This window comes from Oryzias latipes, chromosome 14, assembly GCF_053564925.1.
Source record: "Oryzias latipes strain Hd-rR chromosome 14, Olatipes_Hd-rR_3.1".
NCBI lineage: Eukaryota > Metazoa > Chordata > Actinopteri > Beloniformes > Adrianichthyidae > Oryzias > Oryzias latipes.
This window is the reverse complement of record NC_136250.1, coordinates 28,346,702-28,370,830: the sequence shown is the minus strand read 5'-3', so window position 1 is coordinate 28,370,830 and position 24,129 is coordinate 28,346,702. Positions and strand designations below refer to the sequence as shown.

Genomic DNA, 24,129 nt, shown 5'->3' with positions numbered 1-24,129 from the left:
CATTCAGAGGAGACTAAGCCCGCACTGAAGCGGGAGATGGTTTTTGTAGGGGACTTTGCTACTCCTCAGATACCTGCCAGGCTTCAGGTAACTTCGTCTCACCAAAACTCTGCCTTTGCCCACCAGGAAGCCGCTGAATTTCAGCTTAAACTCCTACATCTGAGCTGGGAAGAGAGCACCACAACCTGCAGGAAACCCAAACAAGTAATCAAGAAAATGCACGGAATTGTGGGAAAAAAATGCTAATTTTGAATGAGCAAAGAATCTTTACGGAAGACCCTTTTAGAACTAGAACAAAAAAAACTGCTGAGTTGGGTTTCCTTTTTTTTCCTTTGAAATAGTAAGGTTTTCCAAAAAACCATCTAAGTTGGCACTCGTTTCCCCGGTAACTAAACGGGGCGGACAAACACTCAAAGTGACCACCAACTCTTAAGTCAATTGAAAAAGAATCTTGCTTCATTTTATGCTTCGAGAAGATAATTTGAAGACTTTCTGCAGTTCAAACTCCCCCCGGTGGAGCAGAGGGGGATTTTTATAGTCGCGTCTTTCAGAAAGATAAATAATTATCTCTTGATAGCAGATGGCCATCTCCTCCTTTCAAAGGGATCCTAATGAATCATTCGGGAACGCTGAAGCCTCTGAATGTTATACACTTAGTGTTGATAGAACACTGAGTCCTGTAGCCTCCAGAGCTTCCATGGTGAAATATGATGGCTGTCAACTCACTTTGTGACAAAATGGAAAAAGACAAACTGACTTTTTAGGATTTCTAATTTAAATGGACCTTTTTTTTTGTTTTGCTTAAACATCTTTTCGTTTCCCTCTTGGATCTTGCTTCTTGCACAGTCCTGCTCCAAGGTGAAGGATAATAACTCACTAAGTGGAAAACGGGATCAGAGGCACTCACATTCATTTGTGCACACACAAACACACACACACCCACAAACAAACACATGCACACAAACAAACACATGCACACATCAGCAACACGTCATTCCCTGCAATTATTTTCAGCTCCTGACAGAGTTGGCCCTCTGACCCGACCTGAACTCGCACACTGAATTAACGGCTAAACTGAGCACCCCGCAGCCTCAATTATTTACTCCACTTTAATTGCTTCACCCCACTACCGCACGTCAACGATTGTGTCGTCTGTGACTTCATCCTCGCACAGGAAAATGTTCAAGGACCCGCCTCTTCCAGACTTGACTCTATAAGGAATCATTTTTTAAACAGCTGATGTTATTCACACTTATTTGTCCTTGTTTTTACGTCTCATGAGGGGCTTCTGAACCGCTCTTTGTCTGACTCGTCACCCAGGACCTGTCTGTCATGGGAGACCCTACCAGGGGCTCACGCCCCAGACAGCTTAGCTCCTGGGATCACTACAGCTCTCACACTCCTCCACCACGTTAAGGTGGAGGTTCACGGAGGAGACATTCTCGCTTTTAGTATGGAAACATGAGATTCTAAAAAATGAAAATGAAATTGCTGTAACAATTGATAAGGTAAAAACATCTTTAATGCTCCAGAGATAAGGTTAAATTTAAGAAAATACATGGTTTTTATGAAACTACATTAAAATCTTGTTGACCACTTATAGAAGTGCTGATTACCATGGAAACCAGTAAAGCCAGCTCATGAAGCAGAGGAAAAAAGCCTCTTTCCTCTCTGGACTTGTCACCTTGGTCTTCAGGAGAACGCTCAGCTTTGGTTGGTTTGGATTTCTAAAACAAATTTTATTGGATTTGAATGAAAAGTTGATCAAAAAAGTAAAAATTTCACAAAGAAAAGACATTTAAATGCCTGTTATCTCTTTTTGGTTGACCTCACGGGTCTGTGTGGACATTCCCTATGACCCCAATTACAATTAATCTATTCCAGAAAATGATTGAAAGACTGATTTTAAAGTTAAACTCGTGTCAATAAATCTTTGCATTTCCTCCATCTGTCGCTGTTCTCTTCGGCCAGAAACCAGCCCACTGTGAGTTATATTTTCATTTGCATGACAGGACTGATGAAGTGTTGGCAGTGCAAAGGCAATCAGCAAAAATGTGTAATTTTTATGAAAAGGCAATTATTCTAATGCATATTACGGATGAATCACCACTCCGGGACCACGGCTGCAACACACTCCTTGTTATCACCCTGCTGTTAATTAAGATCGGTGAACTCCAGAGTGTGGGAACTGGATTTCTCCCCAAATTAAACTGGGAAATGTGAGTCTGCTGGCAGTGAGGGCTTTTCTTCTGACGTTCTTTTTAAACGTTTCGCTGTGAAGGAGTTTCTTTGTTCATATAATTGATGCAAATGGAGGTTTCTGTTGTTGTCTGTATGATCGTATTTATTTCTTTAGTTCATTTGGCCAATCTTTCCTCATATGTACGTGTTCTTAAAAAGCCTTTTTTTTTTTTTTAGAAGAACAGGAATGTGTGCATGGGTGGGGACCGGCCTGGGGGCTGCCCCGTGGGGTGGGCACCGGGGCAGATATGGGAGGAGGGGTTGATGGAGGTGTAGGTGAGAAGGTGGTGTAGTGGGTAGGGGTAGAGCTGTGGTTGAGTTGGGGTATTTCGGCCGCCCGGGTCCCCTGTGGTGATGCTGGTGGGCAGCTGGGTCTTTGGGTTCCTCCCCTTTGGCCCACATCTCGGGCCACTTTCTGCTGTAAAGGCTGCTTTTCTCCAGGTCAGAATTAGATGGTTTACGATGATTGTGTAAACACGTATCCACTGTTGCATTTTAGCTCTAAGACGCTTTTCTCTGCTTCAGAATCCGCTGGAATTACGTTATTCGTGTAAACGATTGATGAGCTACAACAATTCAAAGAGCTAAAGCTTCAATCCAGTTTTTACTGTACAGTCATGGTCTAAAGTTAAAAACACGTCAGTCTTTCATTTTCTCATTTTTAAGCAGAACTTCTCTGATGTTAAAGGAAAAAGAAGTGCCGTCATGTCACGCCACGTGTTCATTCTCTGCTCCTCCTCTTCAGCTGGTTCTGGTTGAGGTAATCACTGTCATCAGACACACCTGGGAGATTCCCTTTACATTCAGCCTGCATTCATTCATTCAGGCTCTCTCAGGTCATCTCGGTAACTTATCAGTCAGTCATGCCTGGTTCCTTTTGACCCGTTTACCCGTCTGCTCTTTCTACCCTGAAAAAGTTTCACTTTTGGACATATGTTAGTTATGACTAGTGATGGGCAGATGAAGCTTCATGAAGCATTGAAGCCTTACATCCAATCGGTTCACTTTTGAAGCTTCATTTGCTCTAGGAGGACATCTACAGGATAAGTAATAAGGAAAAGTGTCAGTTGGTATGGACTTGAAGAGTGTGGCATTTAGCAGAAAGTCAGTGTGATGCAGAGAAACAGCCTCACTCAGGAAACTCCTTTAAGCTTCAGACATTTCATTGCAGCTTCACCTTGAGGCTCCTTCTAAACTTCCCTGGAGTTTTGTGCTGATCCAGAAGCTGCAGCCAGTTTGTCTTTACTTTCCTTCTAGTTTCATGGACGTATAAAGGTCTGTGTGTGTTTACAGAGACTCTGTTTCTGCTTCACATTTTCAGACGAGCCTCCTTTTCTGTTGATCAGACTTTAGAGCAACCACGTCATGGTTTAGTCCGGGGGATGTAAGCCGAGGGAGAAACGTGGTCGAGTCGAACATCTTTAGTAGATCCTCATGAATTGGATTTTAGGACTCTGCCCCCGCCTGTCAGTGAAGGTTTCGGGACATGCAACTGTGACAGACTCCACCTAAATGAAATTGAACGGAAAACTGATTTAGAGACGGCACACGAGAGCTGGTGATGGATGGAACCAATGCGGGGGGGGGGAATTAGAGACCTGCTGCACAGAAGGCTGGTGGACTCAGACGGTTCTGATCATGAGTCCATGAAGAAGAGATCCCTGCTTCTGCTGCTTCTTCCTCCACCTCCAACAGGATCAGGAGATTTTCTGCTTCCCCTGATGTGTTAACAGCTGCTTTGATGAAGGTGTCAGTCTGTGTGTGTTTCCCAATTCCGTCACTACTCACCATATAATGGCTTTGCCGTTTTCTAGTGCCGTCCGAATCTGCATTTCCAAAATCCGGTGCCCTAGAAATTTCCCAGAAGTCTGCAAAAAACCAGTGTGCATCGATGCACTCTAGATCTGGAAAATATAGACCACAATGCATTGCATTTGAACACTTTGTGCAGGAATAATATATTTAAATGTATTTTCTTGGTAAACCATCAACTTCGTAAATTCGGTGACATTTATAAAACGGCGTTTCAAAAACAAAAAACCAAAGTGAGCATGGTGTCCGAATTGCTTTTAAAATCCATGGCACTGCTTAGTCCCACACTGTATTGTTTTTTAATAGGGAGGGAGTAGTGTGGGAGTTCGGTCATAGCGTATGTTTTTACCTGTAAAACAGATTTTTCTCAACCTTTTATTTTGAAATGTAAAGCTGTTTTTTAAATATCTATTTTGCTTTTTGATTCTGGTTGTTATCTTTAAAATATTGTTGCGTCAAATGATTCGATGATGTGATTTGCACCTCATGGCCACCGTAGGAATGCGATCCGATGTGGAAATCTGTGAATCGCAAACAGAAAAAAGAGGCAAAGGGAACAGGAGGCCGATCATTTCCTAATGTTTCACACATATTCACTTACAACAGCAACTGGCAACAACACAGAAATACAAAATGAGCCAACCTAAACAGTTTAAGTGGTAATAAGATATAAATGGATGGATTTTTATCGCTCCATCGATCGATGTTCAAAAGTTTCTGGTCAGTTTTGTCCACACATAGACGGCTGACTGATGGTTTAGGACTGAAAGCTAAAAATGAGGACATTCACAGATCCTACTTCCTCCTGAACCATTTTCTCCCCCCCTCTTTGAGCCTGATGAGAGCTCTTTGCTCTTCGTGTCTCTGAAAAGGTGACTGGATGCACAGAAAGGAATTCAAATCAAAGCCCTTGTGCGCCGCTCAGCCGCTTGTCCAGATGACAAAAGGCCAAATAGCAGGCTCTGCATGGAGGAGTGCCAGGCTCTCAGCTTTGTCATCTTTTCTGATTCATGTTATTTTTGTTCAGAGATCCACAGAAGCCGACGATGCCAAGACACTTCCTGAAGCGCTTTCACATTTTTAGACTTTTTTCCTCAGAGGATGAAAAGATTTAACTTTAGATTAGAAAGTGACATGAACGTCTGGAAACAAATCTAGCCACAGGGGTTGCAAGCCAGTTGCCTCTGTGCCGGTCCCAAGCCCGGATAAATAGAGAGGGTTGCGTCAGGAAGGGCATCCGGCGTAAAAATTGCCAAAATAACCATGCGAATCATCCACAACACTTTAGACATACCGGATCGGTCGAGGCCCGGGTTAACAACGACCGCCACCGATGCTGTTAACCTACAGGGTGTCGGTGGAAATTTGACTACTGTTGGTCGAAGAAAGAGGGGAGGCAGAAGGGCCCGTGGCCAGAGAGAGAAGGGAAAAGGCAGGAACATAGGTTTGAGAATAGGGACTCTTAACGTTGGCACAATGACAGGGAAAGGCAGAGAGCTGGCAGACATGATGGAGAGAAGGAAGGTAGATGTACTGTGTGTGCAGGAGACAAGGTGGAAGGGCAGCAAGGCACGTAGTATTGGAGGAGGATACAAACTGTTCTATCATGGTGTTGATAGGAAGAGAAACGGGGTAGGAGTGATTCTGAAGGGGGAGTTTGTAAACAGTGTTCTAGAGGTGAAAAGAGTCTCAGACAGGATGATGAGCCTAAAGTTAGAAATTGAAGGGGTGATGGTGAATGTAGTCAGTGGGTATGCGCCACAGGTTGGCTGTGAGTTAGAAGTGAAGGAGAGATTCTGGAGTGAGTTGGATGAGGTCATAGAGAGTATCCCCAGAGGAGAGAGAGTTGTTATTGGAGCAGACTTTAATGGACATGTTGGTGAGGGCAACAGAGGTGATGAGGAGGTGATGGGCAGGTTTGGTGTGAAGGAAAGGAATCTGGAGGGACAGATGGTGGTGGACTTTGCGAAGAGGATGGAAATGGCTGTAGTCAACACTTACTTCCAGAAGAGAGAGGAACATAGAGTGACATACAGAAGTGGAGGTAGGAGTACCCAGGTGGACTACATCCTATGTAGACGAGGTCATTTGAGAGAGGTTATTGACTGCAAAGTGGTGGTAGGAGAGAGTGTAGCCAGACAGCACCGCATGGTGGTGTGTAAGATGACTCTGGAGGCCAGGAAGAAGAAGAGAGGGAAAACAGAAAAGAAGACCAAGTGGTGGAAGCTACAGAATGAAGAAACTTGTGAGGAATTTAGGCAGAAGTTGAGGCAGGTCCTGGGTGGTCAGGATGAGCTTCCAGATGACTGGGAAACTACAGCAGAGATTATCAGGGAAACAGGTAGGAAAGTGCTAGGTGTGTCATCTGGAAAGAGGAAAGACGGTAAAGAGACTTGGTGGTGGAATGAGGAAGTACAGGAATGCGTCCAGAGGAAGAGGTTGGCTAAAAGGAAGTGGGATGTAGAAAGGACTGAGGAAGGTAGACAGGAGTACAAGGAAGCGCAGCGTAGAGTGAAGAGAGAGGTGGCAAAGGCCAAACAGAAGGCTTACGATGAGCTATATGACAGGTTAGACACAAAGGAAGGAGAGAAGGACTTGTACAGGCTAGCCAGACAGAGAGACAGAGATGGGAAGGACGTGCAACAGATAAGGGTGATTAAGGACAGAGATGGAAAGGTGCTAACAACCCAGGAGAGTGTACAGAAAAGATGGAAGGAGTATTTCGAGGAGCTGATGAACGTGGAAAATGACAGGGAAAGAAGGGAGGAAGATGTGGTTGTTGTGGAGCAGGAAGTAGCAGAGATTGGAAAGGAGGAGGTTAGGAAGGCTCTGAAAAGGATGAAGAGCGGAAAGGCCGTTGGTCCTGATGACGTACCTGTGGAGGTATGGAAGTGCCTAGGAGAGACAGCAGTGGAATTTCTAACAAGGTTGTTCAATAGGATTTTAGAGAGTGAGAAGATGCCTGAGGAATGGAGGAGAAGCGTTCTGGTTCCGATCTTTAAGAACAAGGGTGACACGCAGAACTGCAGCAACTATAGAGGAATAAAGTTGATGAGCCACACAATGAAGCTGTGGGAAAGAGTAGTGGAAGCCAGGCTTAGGAAGAAGGTGGGGATTTGTGAGCAGCAGTATGGTTTCATGCCCCGTAAGAGCACCACTGATGCCATTTTTGCTTTGAGAATGTTGATGGAAAAGTACAGAGAAGGTCAGAAGGAGCTGCATTGTGTGTTCGTAGATTTAGAGAAGGCGTATGACAGGGTGCCGAGGGAGGAGCTGTGGTACTGTATGAGGTCGTCTGGAGTGGCAGAGAAGTATGTCAGAGTAGTTCAGGACATGTATGAGAGAAGTATGACGGTGGTGAGATGTGCTGTAGGTGAGACAGAGGAGTTCAAGGTGGAGGTGGGACTACACCAAGGATCAGCTTTGAGTCCTTTTTTGTTTGCTATGCTGATGGACAGGCTGACAGACGAGGTAAGACAGGAATCTCCCTGGACAATGATGTTTGCGGATGACATTGTAATTTGCAGTGAGAGTAGAGAGCAGGTGGAGGAACAGCTAGAGAGGTGGAGGTTTGCTCTGGAAAGAAGAGGCATGAAGGTCAGTCGTAGTAAGACAGAATACATGTGTCTGAACGAGAGGGATCAAGGTAGAAGCGTTAGGTTACAGGGGGCTGAGGTGAAGAAGGTGCAGGAGTTTAAGTACTTGGGGTCAACAGTTCAGTGTGATGGGGAGTGTGGAAAAGAGGTGAAGAGGCGAGTGCAGGCAGGTTGGAGCGGGTGGAGGAAAGTGTCAGGAGTGTTGTGTGACAGAAGAGTGCCAGCAAGACTCAAAGGAAAGGTGTACAAGACAGTGGTGAGACCAGCTCTGCTCTATGGGTTAGAGACGGTAGCAGTGAGACAGAGACAAGAGGCTGAGATGGAGGTAGCGGAGATGAAGATGTTGAGGTTCTCCTTAGGAGTGACCAGGTTAGACAGGATAAGGAACGAGTACATCAGAGGGACGGCTCATGTTGCCTGTGTTAGCGACAAAGTCAGAGAAGCCAGACTGAGATGGTTTGGACATGTTCAGAGGAGGGATAGTGGATATATTGGTAGAAGGATGTTGGAGATGGAGCTGCCTGGCAGGAGGGCAAGAGGACGGCCAAAGAGGAGATACATGGATGTCTTAACAGAGGACATGAAGTTGGCTAATGTTAGGGTAGAAGATGTCCATGATAGAGTGAGGTGGAAAAGGATGATTCGCTGTGGCGACCCCTGATGGGAAAAGCCGAAAGAGAAAGAAGAAGAAGAACGTCTGGAAACAACTTCTACGCCACAACAGTCAGAAGGTTTGCATGAAGGTAGTTTTCAAAGGAAAAGATAATCAAACAACATTTTAAAAAACACTTTGTTGAAAATCACGTTTTTGGTGTTTTTAACATGTTCCTGTGGCGTTTTCTGGATAATGGAGGACATATTTAAAAAATAAAGTTAAGATAAAAAGTTAAATTTTTTGAATATTTCTTTATTTAAATCGTTGTGAATCAGGAGCAGAAGAATAAATGTTGTTTGAAAAAGCTTGTAGATGTGACGTAAAACCTACAAGCCAGGTGCTTCCTGCTCCGCTCCATTCTGATGAATCCACTTGCAGACAAAAAGATCCATGAGCGTCTTTGTTTTCCTCGTCTGAGCTGGAATCTGGATCAAACTTGTACAGCTGGATAGCTCCCACGTTGCTCTCCAACGGTAGTGTTAGGCTGGTAGTGGGAGGGGCTGTAAGGTAGTGGGAGAGTGCAAACAGATGCATGATGGGAAGTAGGGGCTGGCTCACTCCGAGCCAATGGTCCCACCCACGACTCTTCTTCTTGCACTTTTGGCTCCTCCCATCAGGGGTCTCCAAAGCGAAACAACCCTCCCTCAAGGACAAGTCGCATGGTTAACTTGGCAATGTTTTACGCCCGATGCCCTTCCTGACGCAACCCTCTCAATCCAACCGGGCTTGGGACCGGCACAGTAGCAGAGAAGGGAATAAGGAGCAGCCCGGAATCGAACCCTGGTTTCACGGACGGAAGGCACCGCAAACCAGCACGAGCTAAACCGGCCCCCAATAAACTCCTGCTGCTCTGCCGACAATTTGTCCTAAACAATAAAGCTTTTTAGATTTTGGCTAAAACTCCTAATCAAAAGACCGCTGGGAAGGCTTTGAAAATCGATTGGATCGCAGTGGGACTTTAACCTGCCTTCGTTCACGTGATGATTGTGTGCAGCATGACTGTTGAAAATGAAGAAATTTAGACAATTAGACAGTAGAATGTGTGGACGTCCTACGGGCACTTGCATATCACGTGCACACCTCGTGTGTGCAGCATTTGTGCGTGGTCAGTAGGAGCCAGTACTCGCACCTGACCAAGTGTGGCGTTACATCACCCTTATATCACAAGTGTTTGTGATTTCCATTATCCTTAGAAATACTTCACGATACATTTACTACAGGAACTACAATGGAACGCTTCATTTTCATGATGTGTCCGTCAGGGGAACTGTTAGACACACCTGCACTCCCCTTAAAATGCGGCCTCTATGCGACCCTCTTCACACCCAGAATCCTGCAGCAGCTGTACAGGTCAACCCTAATATTGGTTGATGTGACTGAGGCTTGAGGCCACGTCACACAGCCACTACGTACGTTTTGCACATATTGCATGCATGCATGATAATTGGTCATACGTGAATATATGTGGAAAAATTGAGAAAAGATGTAAAACAACACATAAATCAAAATAGAACATGAACCTTGTGTGATTATTGCGCTATTTATATGTAATTGATTAGTGATTTGTGCGTCAATCACGTCATTTTAATATGTGCGCCATATACCCGACATGGCAAATGCCGTATACGTATATAGCGCTTTTCCACCTTGTGACGGTGTAGCACCGTCAGCTGATGCTGCGTTTGCACTCACACATGCACACGCGCACCCACACACACGTGGGCATTGACGCGCACACGCGGACTCACAATCACGCCATTCATTTGCTTGACCTTACCTTTTTTTCTCCGTCCCTGTTCCTCTGCAGGTATCCCTGGGTGCACACTGGGTTGCCGACTGTTAATCCTCATGCATACACTACGCCATCATCATTAGTTTAGTCTGTTGACCTGGAAGTAGTGACCGACAGACCAGGTCATGTGACACATCTGAAGTTGTGTTTTCTTTTTAAAGAAGATTATTGGGAATTTCTTTGTAAATAACAGATGATGTTTCTTTGGATGAAACTGTTGTTTTCCATATGTTTGTTTATGTTTTTTGGAAAACAATGTAAAACTTTTTTTGTTGGACTAATGAAGAGCAACGCCCAGTAGGAGGGGCTTATGGTTTAAAAGAAGAAGTGTTACAGGAAACGGGGAGAGTTGGAGGGTGTCGTATGCTGATGTGGCATTATGTGGAGCAGTTGTTGTGCTCAGGTTCTTAAATTAAACTAGAAACTCTCACCTTGGCTCCTCTGCCTTTATTTCCATGAGGAACCCACGACACACCTTCTTCAAAGCACTTTACAGTCACAGACCCATTCACCCATGCACACACACACACATTCACACACTGGTGGCGGCTCCGCAGTGTCTTGCCTAAGGACACTTCGACACATTGGCGGGCAAGGCGGGAATTGAACCTGCAATATTACAAAGGAGGTCGAACGCCCTACCACTGTCCAACGGCCGCCCCGATTTAAAAGTTATACATCAGTGGTGTATGCGTAAAAAGTCCATTAGACATACGTGGAACGGTTGTGGAAAGCCACAAAGTTATGTATGCATCTCGCAAAAATCACACACAATTGCATATGATTTATCTAATAATTGCGTATGAACTACGTAAAATACGTGTTACACTGCATAATTCTCAACCGACCAAAATTTTTAAACAACTCAATACTGAATTCACGTAACGACCCGTCGGCAGAAAACCTCGACGGACATCTGCGCACATCGACGAACGCAAGAAACACTTATGTATGACGTATGTCACGCCTGAATCAGGAAAGACCGCCATTTCATACGTGCAACATGCAGAATTGTACGCAGGGGCTGTCTGACACTTTCTGTATTTCAGCACTCAACTGTTCACCGCTGAAATTAAAAAAAAGCTACATTTAGAACATTTTCTGACATGTTTTGGGCTGAAACATTGGTGGAAATGTCAGACGTCTTCTGATGACCTTCGAAACTAAACTGAGACTAGAGACTAAAAGAAGAAGTGAGATATTAACAGTACTGTTTTGGTTCATTTCTTCATCGCAACTGTGATTCCAAGTGAAATGTTGCATTAAATCATAGAAAAAAAAGCACGTATTTTTTGGCAAAATATTGATGTTGAACATTTAAAGTAATTCTTTCATAAAATCCACAGAAGGCAGTTCAGACGTGCTTCCCCTGGTAAATTACCCAGAATACACCTCTGACCGTCAGTTGTATTGAGTTGGAACGGCGGTTTCACTGAAGCATGCGGCTGAGATGAAGTTCCCAGCAGCCACTTCCTCTTGATCCCGCCGCGCTGCGTCACCAGCAGCTCTGCAGCCGTGATGCGCCGTGCATAATGATGGTGGCGCGGATTGATGCGAGGACCCACGCCTGCTGACGCCCGCCTGTTCGTGTCTTGCAGAACGTGTGTGTTTTCTTTTGGGAATGCAGCAGCAGCAGACATGAAAGCTGCAGCGACACAATGTCTTCAAAAGCCCTCTTTGCTCACCCCCCCCACCCCCCTTTTCCTTAAGAGTGATTACAAATGCACTGACAAACTCTAAAAGAAGTGTGTGCAGGAAATTGCGCGGCAGATTCTGATCCGCACTTATAATTTTCTGCTTGCAGCCCCCCCCCCCCCCCCCCCCCCCCCCCCCAAAGTTATTAGGATAGTACAGTATGTTCCCTTCGCTCTGCTCCGCACAGATAACAAGCAGCTGCACTCATCTGCTGACTCCTCTTCAACCAAAGCAAAGCTTATCGTTCTTAAACACACTGCCCCTGTGAAACTAATTATTGTGGGAATGCTGAGGAAGCGTTCACACTCAGCTTCCCCCAAACCCCCGAATCCGCCGCACAGCCACGCCACGGAAGCTGAACCAATCAGACTTCACTGTTTCTGCTAGTGGACAAAATGACCACGTTTGGTTTTACATTTACCCAATTACACTTGCCTTTAGACTTTGGAACTCTGATTGCTTAAATAATTGCATTTTTTATCCAAAGATGACATGTTACGTCACGTGGTGCAGTGGTTAGCGCTCTTGCCTCACAGCAGGAAGGCCCGCGGTTCAAACAGAATCACCAATGGGGGACCTTTCTGTGGATGAGTTTGTATGTTTTCTCCTCCCACTGTCCAAAAACATGCTTCATGGGTTAATCTGTCACTCTAAATTGTCCCTAGGTGTGAATGTGGGAGGGTGTGTGATTGTGGCCCTGCCACAGACTGGCGACCTGTCCAGGACGTCCCCTGCCTTCGCCCACGGGTGCCCGGGATAGGCTGCCCCGTGTCCCCGAAAGGCACAAAGCAGGTTTAGAAGGTGAATGAATAAAGAATGAATGACATGTCAGACCTGAAGAGAACTGAACGATAAATAAATGATCAAGAATAGAGGAGAGTAGATATAGATAAGAATAGAGGTTAGAACCCCAGTGCACCATACTTTCCCCAGCTTCTAACTTCTAGCAGCCTACTAAGAACTAACTGTTATTGTTATTAAGTTTAATTCAAACATATTAATAGTAAGTTGCATTCGCCTTGGTACTTATTGCACAAGGTAATAATAATCATATTAAAAGAAAATCTACATTTTTAGGACAACAATATTAATACAATATTGCATTAATCTATGCAGATGCTGCGCAAATCAGAGTCCAAACGTCTTCATATAAAGAAACTTTTTACTTTTTTTTTGCAGAAGAATCAACAATGAAATCATGTTGAACAGGCAAAGAAAGCTAAAACCCACTGGTGGCTGCTAAATAAATAAACACGGTCTATCTCTTGAGAAGCCAGTATATGATAGGGGGGGGTTAAGTGGCTGTCATGTTGTGTTTTCTGCAGCAGATGAGGAACCATGTCCAAACTGTAACCAAACCACGAGCTGCCAGGATCGTCACTCCTTCCCCTGGTCAGAGACCCTCAAAAGGTGGTCTGCAGTGCGGCGTCCTGGAAGCCTGATTTAAATCTGATGGATAATTTATGTTGTTGAGGTGAGCCACAAGTTTTCAGCAGCCACCATTAATGATTAATGCACAAACATTATTTATTAGTTTCCCTCATAAATTCAGCTGGTTGTTGGTTCGGATGGAGAGTCGGCTCAGGTCCCGCCGTCCTGTTGTCACGACAAAGTAGAGTGGTGGTTGGACAGACTGTTGCATCTCTTAAGGTAAATGACTTCTTGATTGGCCTAAGTGAATGTTTCACAGAAAAATGTAAAGTCCTTCTGTTTGGTGCAGCATCATCATTCAGTGTTAAGTATAAGGTAATTAAACCAAAACACAAAAAAGGTTATTTAAATAAACTTTTATGCAGATGATGGACTCATATGTGTCACATCTGAAGCTGCTACTTCCATCTACCATCATTAAGGTTTGTTGTCACTTTTGTTCTGCAGGGAAAAGACACAGGTGAATGGGGTTTCCCTCTGTGGCGTCTCTGGTTTCTAAAAGTGTCTGATCAGATTGTGACAGGATTTGATGGAAAGGAGAGAAAATTGATTTTTCCGACCTAACGACATTTAATTCAATTGATTTGATTTTCTTGGTGTTATTATCTGTTTAGAATTAGTGACTTTCAGAGAAAAGTGAAGACATGAAATGTCCTCCAAACCTGCTGCAACCTGCAGGTACCTCCCACAGATCTAAAAACGAGGATGACCTCCATGACCTTCAGAAAAACCATCATTTATGGGATGTCTGAGCCTTATGAACATGTATACTGTTGCCTTTCCTGCTACACCAAATCAAACTATAAAGTTTTCCTTTAAAACTCAACATTTGCGTCTTCCCCCAACGTTCGGATCGTGTGTGCAACATCAGGAAAATGATAACAGGAACGTTGAATTCTTAGGTTTCTTTGAAATTTGAACCAATAAGTTCGGACTAAACATTTATCAATGTATTGATAAATGAATAAGTGTAGTAAACAAAATATGTTTAAACACATTTGCCATTTTTGATTGCTGCAATTACAGTGTTGGTTGGTGAAATTCCGTTTTTGAATTGTCTTGCTTTTTTTAATTTTGTATCTTTCTGAGGGGGGGAACTACGGTGGCCCTGAAGTGCAAAGCATTCAACAAATCACTCGATACAAAAACATTTTTAAGATCACAACAACAATTAAAAAAAAAAAAAAAAATTTAAAAAGCAGCATTACATTTTAGAAAACAAAACAAAATTTCAGAAACCAAAACTTGAAAAACAAAAATGACAAAAAAAAAAAAAACATTTCAGAAAACAAAATTTATTTCCAGGAAAAAAAAGAAATATTAAAAAATGAAAACATTTCAGAAAAAAAAAATTCCAGAAAAAAATGAAATATTAAAAAATGAAAAACATTTCAGAAAAAAAAAAAATTCCAGAAAAAAAATGAAATATTAAAAAATGAAAAACATTTCAGAAAAAAAATGAAATATTAAAAAATGAAAAACATTTCAGAACACAATGAATTTCCAGAAAACAAAACGAAATCTTCAAAAATGAAAAACATTTCCAAACCGGAAGAGGCAGGTACTATGGGACAACGCTGATTGGATGATGATGTTTGTCAATCATTTGAACTGAAAAGTATTTTAAATGAAGCGATGACTGATTTTATCGTCCAAACAACAATGTACTATAATAATCCACGTATTTCCCATTTATATATCAAATAAAAAATGCAGCAAACTGTTAATGAACTTTAAAATTATTTTTTTAACATTTCGCCTGACACACGGTCACCCGGAAGTAGTGTGTAAGCACTTTTACTTTGAACGCTGTGCGCTAATGTCTACGGCTGCGAGGTTCACGCTGTCAATCATCTTTAGGTAAGAATCAATTCTGTGATCTTTTCTTTTGTCAGTCACATGTCTCTAAGGATGTTAATTTTAGGATGTTAAAGTACTGCTTTGAAAAGATAATTTCTTTTTATCTTGCGCATGCGCAAAAAGAACCCGATGGAGACGAACCGTCTTCACATGATAGCCGTTCCCGTTTTCGGTGACAACATGAGAGAAAAAGCTCCGAGCCAGCCTGATTCTGTGATTTATACAGTAATTACAGTAATTATATGGCATCAGTGTTGCTAAAAATCGACTTTAAGACTGAAATCAGTAAACAAGTTCTTATGGGAAATAATATTTAAGTGCATTGTATATTTTAGAACCATGCATATACACATATACTGAAACTTAAGAATGAACTTTACAGTTTATAAAATACTTAATTGAATTAACATGTGATATTTCTGCAGGTGAAGTTTCTCAAAGCGAAGTTCCAGAAAGGTTTGTGCTGCAGAAGAACAGATGGCAGCTCTACATGGGAATACAAAAAGACTAAAGTCATTCATATCATTGTGCAGTGTACAGGCAAGTCCCCATGATTTATGTGCAATGTAATCAATAAATATTATTTAACCTTAATATCTAATTTTTTTTTTTTAAATTGCAGGTCCTTTAAAAAAACGTCTTTAACCTGCTGCGTCTTTAACCTGCTGCTGATTAGTTGTAAATGATGCAGTGGGGAGTGAAAAACGAAGCACAATTCCTGGCTTTAGCGTCGGGCTGATGATCTGGAAATCACATCTATGAGGAATCGCATCAAACACTTGTACAACTCCAAACAACTTAATGTTCCTTTAAGCAAAACTCCAGTTTAAAATGTTCATGTTAGACTTGCTTCATTTAGGAGTTTTTCCATGTTTACCATTTTAGGTTTTAAAGCTTTATTAACAAAGATGATGTTTGATTTTCAAAGCTGTTGTTTAGAAATGTTTTTTTGTCAATGAAAAAACTGAATGCTGACGTGAGGATTGTAATAATGGATATGAAAATAAACAAATTTGTTTCATAGCAATGCAGTATATTTATTGAAAACTTAACATGAATACGTTATTCAGTAACAGAAACAAAGAAACAGTTGTGGATTTTCCTTTATGGGCTTCTTTGTTCCGTTTACAATCAGCATTTACTCAGCGTACCTGTCAGTCACATTCATTAGAGGAAAAAATGCATCTGGGAAAAGTCTGTTTGTGTTTAACAACTATTATCAAAAAGAGTCATGTCAGGGAAGTTTTGTCCACATTGCTGCTCACCATCACATCCAGAGGAAGATGCACAGGTAAGGGACCCCAGTTCCTGCTTGTACATGCTTGCAGCTTCCTCTGCACTGGACTCCAGCTCCATTGAAATCCCTGACAGAGATAAATTAATAAATTAAAAATCCCTGACAGAAAAACATCGGCTACCGTTCATCTTTCATTCAGGAAAAAGTTGAGTTCATCAAAATGAGGAGACAATGGGTTAAACCAGAAATTCATTAGGGAGGGGTCAAAACACCAAACTCAGAATAAAATACATTATTTCAGTCTTATAAAAAATACATTCTAAAACAATTTGGTATTCCTCCTCTGCCTGAAAGACTAAAACGTTTTTTTTTAAAGATTTATTTTACACTACAGACTTTGCCACCTTTAGTTACAAACCTGGACGTGTCTGATGATGTGCACATCCAGTCATTTACTGTCATGTTTCTGTGCACTGACACACTCTAAAGTCACAGATCTTAATAGTGTGAATAAGAAGCATTCATAAATGTTATTCTGAGACCCAGACAAATGTGCCTCCATACCTTATCAGTGGATGGCGGGACTGCATTTCCTGATGTGCGCCGTCTTTAACACCCGTTTCTTCGCAGCTGCTGCTTTAGACAGAATCCTCTCACAACATTTTGAAACATTTGTAAACCTGGTTGGTGTTGATATTTCTGTGTGCGTTCTGTCATCACATCCGCTAAATATTCAAAGATTAACGTTTATGTTAACGTTTTACCGTCCCTTTCTTTGTTTACCTGCAGAACGGACGTCATCCACACAAACTACTTCTGGGTGACCGTTCTGCTTCAGACGAAATATTCAAAAAATAATTTAAACCTTCATTATCTGTTTGCTGCATTTTTGATTTAATATGTAAATGGGAAATACGGGAATTATCATGGTACATTGTTGTTTGGACGATAAAATCCGTCGTCGCTTCATTTAAAATACTTTTCAGTTCAAATGATTGACAAACATCATCATCCAATCAGCGTTGTCCCATAGTACCTGCTTCTTCCGGTTTGGAAATGTTTTTCATTTTTGAAGATTTCGTTTTGTTTTCTGGAAATTCATTCTGTGTTCTGAAATGTTTTTCATTTTTTAATATTTCATTTTTTTTCTGAAATGTTTTTCATTTTTTAATATTTCATTTTTTTCTGAAATGTTTTTCATTTTTTAATATTTCATTTTGTTTTTCTGAAATGTTTTCATTATTTTTAATTTCATTTTGTTTTCTGGAAATTAATTTTTTTTTCTGAAATGTTTTCATTTTGTAATATTTCTTTTTTTTCTGGAAATTAATTTTGTTTTCTGAAATCTTTTTTTCTTTTTTTTCTTTTTTCTTTTTTATGTTTTGGTTTCTGAAATTTTGTTTTGTTTTCTAAAATGTAATACGCTTTTTAAATTGTTGCTGTGATCTTAAAAATGTTTTTGTATCGAGTGATTTGTTGAATGGTTTGCACTTCAGGGCCACCGTAGGGAACCTTTGTTTTTGCACAGGGACGGTTTTTACTGTTACTCTGGTTTGTCAAATGGTTTGATCTCTTGCCTCACAGTGAGAAGTCTCAGGTTTGAATCCCAGCTGCGCCCTTCCTATGTGGAGTTTGCATCTCCTCCCTGTGTATGCAGGGGTTTTCTACGGGCACTAGACTCTAAATTGTGCGTGGGTGTACATGTTAGTGTGTGTGGTTGTGTGGCCCTGCAACAGACTGAAAACCTGTTCAGGGTGTATCCACTTTTTGCCTAACAGAAGCTGATATAGGCTCCAGCAACCCCGTAAACCCAAAGGGATTCGGCAGGTACTGAAGATGGATGGATGTTGTGGGTGAGATCAGCAAGGTAAAAACTTTATTTTATATTTAAGGTTCTTCTGGACTGACTTACTTTGATTCAGAAACAAAGGTTTGATGTGTTTGTACCCAAAAGGACCGAGAGGATCAGGTCAGTAGCAGAACCTGAACAGTCAGAGGATGATTCAGCTGCCTCTGCCTGCAGAGGACGAAGTGCCGATCAGATTATTGCTTCAATCGATTCAAGGGATCAGATTTATCTGATTTATTTGTGGAAAAGAGACTTCTTACTAAACAGCACAAAGTAAGTAAATGACCCATCATTCAAAGGGGTGCAGGTGCACAACGCAGAAGCAAAAACACAAGGACAGTTCGATTAATCTGACAAAGTTTTCAGAGTGAAGAGCCGTGAAAGCCACTATTGGTCTTAAACTGCTTGCTTAGCGAACCAAAAGTCTTAAAACTGAAGTGAATGAATCCACCATCACTGAGGAACAAAGGGAAGCAGAAGTCTGCATTATTGTAGTTGGTACAAGAAAATTATTTTAGTAGAGAAATAAAAACACAAGAAAGTGCAAAGAAATAAAAAGACAAAGCAAACAAGCTTTACAAACAAATCTTTTTCAGTAGAAGACGGTTTTTCAGAGCAGTTGGTGGCACTTGGTTGAATAAGAATAAATACAGTAGAACTTTAAAAGATTACTTTAGTAGTGAAATACAGACATCTTTTGATCAATTTTCAAAGTGTGGTCTTTTAATGATGATTTTGCAGTTTTTAGCCAAAATCCCAAAACGTGTGTCGTTTTCTAGGACATAGTTCCTGCAGAGCGGCGGGAGTGTTGGCGCCATCCCCGTCTCCATTTCCAGTCGTTCATCTGTTTACATACTCTCAAGCAGGCTTACACCCCCCCCCCCCCCCCACACACACACACACCTAACATCAGCAGTGGTGAGCCAAATCAGAGCTTTTCAGCCGTACAGTTTGGATCCAGATTCCAGCTCAAAGGAGGAAAACAAAGACATTCATGGATTTATTTGTCTGATGCATCAGAATGGAGCGGAGCAGGGAGCTTGTGGCCCCGCCCACTGTGTTTTCTACGTCACACATGAGATCTTTTTTAAACAACATTTTTTTTTTGTCTGCTCCAGATTCACAACAATTTGAATATAGAAATACTCAGAAATGCAATGTTGACCTTCAGTTTTAATAAATGTATTCTACATGTTCAGAAAAATGCCACAAGAACGTATTAAAACAGCATTTACATTGGAGGGGGTCTTAAAAGAATGCACAGTTTAATAACGAAATGACATGTTCAACATGCTTTTCAAATCTTTTATTTGTGCTTCATATGCTTCCAAGGTGAGTATTTAATGCTGCATTAAAATATAAATGCAAATTACCACAGTTTTTTAAAGACTAATCATGATTAAAGTTGAATCTGACTCCAAGAAATGCCATATAAATACATTTCTGTTCCAAAATATCACCATTTTGAAATACCCGTGTTCCCCTTTCTGCTTCATTTTGGGTTTTCAGAATCTCAGAGATGATCTGCCCTGTAAATATTTAATATATATGATTTAATTAAAGGAAAATAAATATTAAAACACAAGTTCAAGTCAGATGAAATTGGACGAACATCTGAAGAGGATGAAGAGGAGGAGGAGACGAAGGTGAGTGAGGAGAGGATGCAGTGAACGGTTTGCTGTGGCGCCCCCTAAAGGGAGCAGCATAAAGGCAACAAGGAAGTCAAAATATTTAACAAGTAGAAGCACAAGTTACTGTTTTAACTGTTACTTGATATCCAGTTGATCAATTGTAAGAAAATGGAGACACAACAATCCACATGTTACGAACAATTTGTGTCTTTAATATTGTGTTAAAAATACCTGTTTTCTGTTCTATAACTTCAAAAGGAAGTATCCAAAAACAAGTTTCAAAGCAAAATAAATGACTTCATTACACTTTAGAGCAGATAAAAGCTCAGATTCAAAACAGTAACTCACAGTAATGCAGGAATTGGTATTTTGCAGTCAATTAAACCCGTGAGCCTTTGCTTTATCTCCAAAACGAGTTTACCACTTTTGATTCTATCAGCTAAAAGAGAAACTGGCTTTAAAGATGAAATCAGTTTAATGCATCCTGCAGAAAGACAAAAGGAAAAAGAGGAACATGTCTGGGGGACTCATGGACTGCAGCTCTGGACTCCAGCAGGGAGGGGCCAAATTAAAACAGGAGCTACGCCGGATTTTACTTTGTAAACTTTTTTTCCCCCTCTCTGCCAAGTTCAACAAGAGTTCAACACAAAAATGTTTTTTTGTAGATTTATATAGCTGTTTTACAGCTCATTCCTTCTCCCGCTTAATTTAAGGAAACAATTCTTCTCCTGCAAACCTGAAACGACCTCCAACAGACGTTTGCAGCCTCTTTGAAGAACAGCATCAAATGTTTATGCTGTTCTATATCAAGTTTGTTTCTATGCAGATCTGGTGGCTTTCCAGTTCCTCTGTTCTGGCTCAGGCTTTGACTGTGATGTTTTTGGCTGTGCACTAAAAAAAGTGAGGCCACAAACATATGGCTCACCGTACAGTTTCACAAAACAGGCAGAACAGAGAGCATCTGAAACTTTTTAGCTTCCCTCACAAACTCCAGTGTAACATTTACAAATTTCCTTGTTGACCCCATCTTAATAAAAAAAAACAAAATAAAAAACAAGGGGGCTTGTATGGCAAAGCCAACACAACTGGATGACATTACTTTGCTGCTTCTGGTCTCCGACCCGTGGATTCATGACGGAAATGCTTTAATACCATATCTTAACTGTACACTGTGGGAGAATATTTACCAAAAAGAATTAAGTGTCAATCTGATCCTCAACATGGATCGATTTGATCGATTTGAAATGGTTTATTTCAAGCTTTCAAAGAAAGATTAATGCACAAAACAATACAATCAGCAGTTTTACATTCATTCAAAGACGTATCAAACTTAGGATAATTAGACATTAAATCAAAAATTGCTTGAACGGAGTTTGGAAGGAAGCGAACCGATATAATCCCACCCCTGTTCTACCATTTTTATTACATTATTTATCATTAGCCAGTTCATAACCTTCTATCAGTCAGAATTAAGAATCCTTTAGTATCAATGTATCACATGACAAAGATGAATTACTTAAATATCATGTAAAAATAGACATAACTCTATTTTGGTAATCAGCATAAATGCAGATCAGTTATCTAAAATGTGTACAGATCTTTTTAAACATCAGAACACAGTGGATTAATAGTCTTCCTAAAATGTTTTAATTGTATACTCATTTTATTTGTTTTATTTTATTGAACAATTACAGAATATAACACAAAAATGCAACATTGATAACAATAAAATATAAGAATACAACACAGTTCTGAATACAGAATAAAATTGTTTTAACCTTGAGAAAATCTTAATTATTAAGAAAAAAACTATAAGTAACAGATTTTTAAAACAAGCTGGTATTCAATAATAACCGAATGAAGCAATCACAGAAGGAAATAAATAACTAAAAATAGAAAATAAAAAAAGAAATAAAAGAAGAATCAAAAACAGCGAGTAAAATGTCACTAATAAGTAAAAGCTTTTGTTCTTACTTTGCTAATGAGTGACGTCACAGACGGTCCCAGGCTATAGTCTTTTAAGGGTTAGGAAGTAGTGAGGGAATTCAGACTAAATGTAGCTGAAATAAATGAAACTTTTTAAAATATGATTATTTTTTGTCTGACCTGTCCACTGGAAACTTAGTTTTTAGTTCCTAATTAACTCTTTGTTGAGGGGGGGAACGTAAATTAAAAAGCCACGCTTGTGACGCCACGCGCATTTATTTATTTATTTTTTGAAGTAAACGTGGGACAGGTTATTACGACGGAGTTTTAGGGCCACGGTGAGGAAAAAAAATTCTGGCCAACATGACGAGATTAAAGACGTCATGTCGACTTTAATCTCGTCATGACGAGAAAAAACTCGACACAAAGTTTCGAGAAAAAACTCGTCTTGTCGAGATAAAAGTCGAAATAAAGTTTCGAGATTAAAGTCGCAATGTTGCGCGAGAGAGAAAAAAACTTGTAAATTTACGAGATTATTGTGGAAGTGAGCATCATCATGCAGAGCAGCAGGTGAACGCCGTGCAGCAGCAGAGCAGACCAACTAAACTTTGTTGAACAGGTGAGCTGAATGTTTATTGATAACGTTCCAAATGTCTGGAGGCTCATTTGATTGATTTACGATTCATTAAAGTTTTATTTATTGATGGTTGGTTTGCAGGATCACTGCAGCCCGATGAAGCCGTCATCGGGTGTCCCTGCAGCTGTTCGCTTGAATCCTTTCTTCCTCCTCCAAAGACAAGATCTCTATGTTTGTGTGATGCTTCCGTCTGAGGAGGAGAAGCACTTTTTGCCTTTTTCAACGTTGTAATGCTAATATAACAGACTATTTTCATTCATCTTTGTTTTTTAATGATCAAACGGGTCGCTTCATCTGCAGGAGGGGGCGTATGTAACACTGTTTACTTCCGCATTGGTGATCGGATGACAGGTTCATGACGTAATGTGACAGATGAACTTCAGGTTATGTGAATGATAAGGAGAATAAAGGCTGCAGCGATCCTCTACACCCAAACGTGTCTCTGAGCTCCTTATTTTCATATGAAAGTCCGCTTTACCGACACCGAACCCCGGAAAGACGGCTCCACTGACAATAATCTGATTTTGAATCGCCAAAAGGTTCAGAATCTCTTTGTTTTAAACCTATAATCCGGAAATAAAGCTTCCCAAAAAGGCTCAACATATTTCATCTTCAAGCTAGGCTCCGATAAACAGACAATTTCGGTGTTTTCTCCTTTTTAATCTATGAATTTTTTCCCGTAAATTTACGAGTTTTTGGTGGCCATAAAACTGTCGTAAACTCTTACATACACAGCCACTAGCTCACTAACATTAGCCATAACACTGAATACTCCTGAAAGACTCAGCTTCACTGCTCTCGCGCAACATTGCGACTTTAATCTCGAAACTTTATTTCGACTTTTATCTCGACACGACGAGTTTTTTCTCGAAACTTTGTGTCGAGTTTTTTCTCGTCATGACGAGATTAAAGTCGACATGACGACTTTAATCTCGTCATGTTGGCCAGAATTTTTTTTCCTCACCGTGGCCCTAAAACTCCGTCGTATTATTGTTTATTAATTTTTGGCAGTTAGAAATTTAGTTTTAGTTCCTCATCAACTCTTGTTTGAGGAGGAACATTAATTAAAGACGGACGCATTAGAAACAGTAGTGACGTGCGCGCGCTTTTATAGTAATCGCGGGAGAGCCGCTGCGGGGGTAGGACACTATTTTTTTCTTTTCCTCTCATACGTTTTCATTACTAATAACGTTCAAATGTGTCTGAAAATGTGACGGAATGTGATTCTAAATTAACTGGCGGATTCATGGATGTGTAAAACAATCTAACATAACAATTTATATCCAAATAAAAAAAAACACAACAGCTTTTTGAGGGTTTGGGGTCAAACTAAAGCATTTCTGTCTTCCTGTGTTTTTGTCAGACAAAAAGGGAACAGATATTTATGGAATCCCTCAACTGTAAATTGAGGACTCAAAACAAAGAGCAATAGAATTGAAGAAAAAAAAGTTAAGAATAAAGATCAGCAGGTGTTACAAATAAACAATATTTTTTTTGTAACAGTTTAAGGTTTAAAGATTTTTTTAGATTAGAATTTCAAATTTTCTGTTTTTTCTTCTTCAAATCTTTAATACAAGCTATTGAAATGCATTCAAGTTCACAATGTGTACTAAAATTGTTTTCCATTTTATAAATTTTAATTCACTTTAAAGGGCATATACCACCAAAATTCACTTTTTTGAGCTTTTAGATGCATTATAATGTTAATTCCTCACCAAAAAAACAACCCCAGAGTGGTATTTTGATCAGTTCAAGCATTCCTGAGTA

At 40.7% G+C, this 24,129-nt stretch overlaps 1 long non-coding RNA gene across 5 annotated transcripts in view; it reads left to right on the top strand.

Annotated features, from left to right (window-relative positions):
- LOC105355690 (uncharacterized) overlaps positions 1 to 23,818 on the top strand; it is a 64,834-nt gene extending 41,016 nt beyond the window's left edge. Inside the window, exons 1-5 of one of the 5 annotated variants that reach the window (XR_013647474.1) lie at positions 12,100 to 13,265; positions 13,344 to 15,082; positions 15,508 to 15,622; positions 15,705 to 18,186; positions 18,274 to 18,441. This is a non-coding gene — a long non-coding RNA (uncharacterized LOC105355690). Of the gene's footprint in view, positions 1 to 12,099; positions 15,083 to 15,507; positions 15,623 to 15,704; positions 18,187 to 18,273; positions 18,442 to 18,947 lie in introns of those variants that run through there. The other 4 variants (XR_013647472.1, XR_013647473.1, XR_013647476.1 and 1 more) reach the window with 4 other exon arrangements.
- The last annotated feature ends 311 nt before the right edge of the window (positions 23,819 to 24,129 follow it).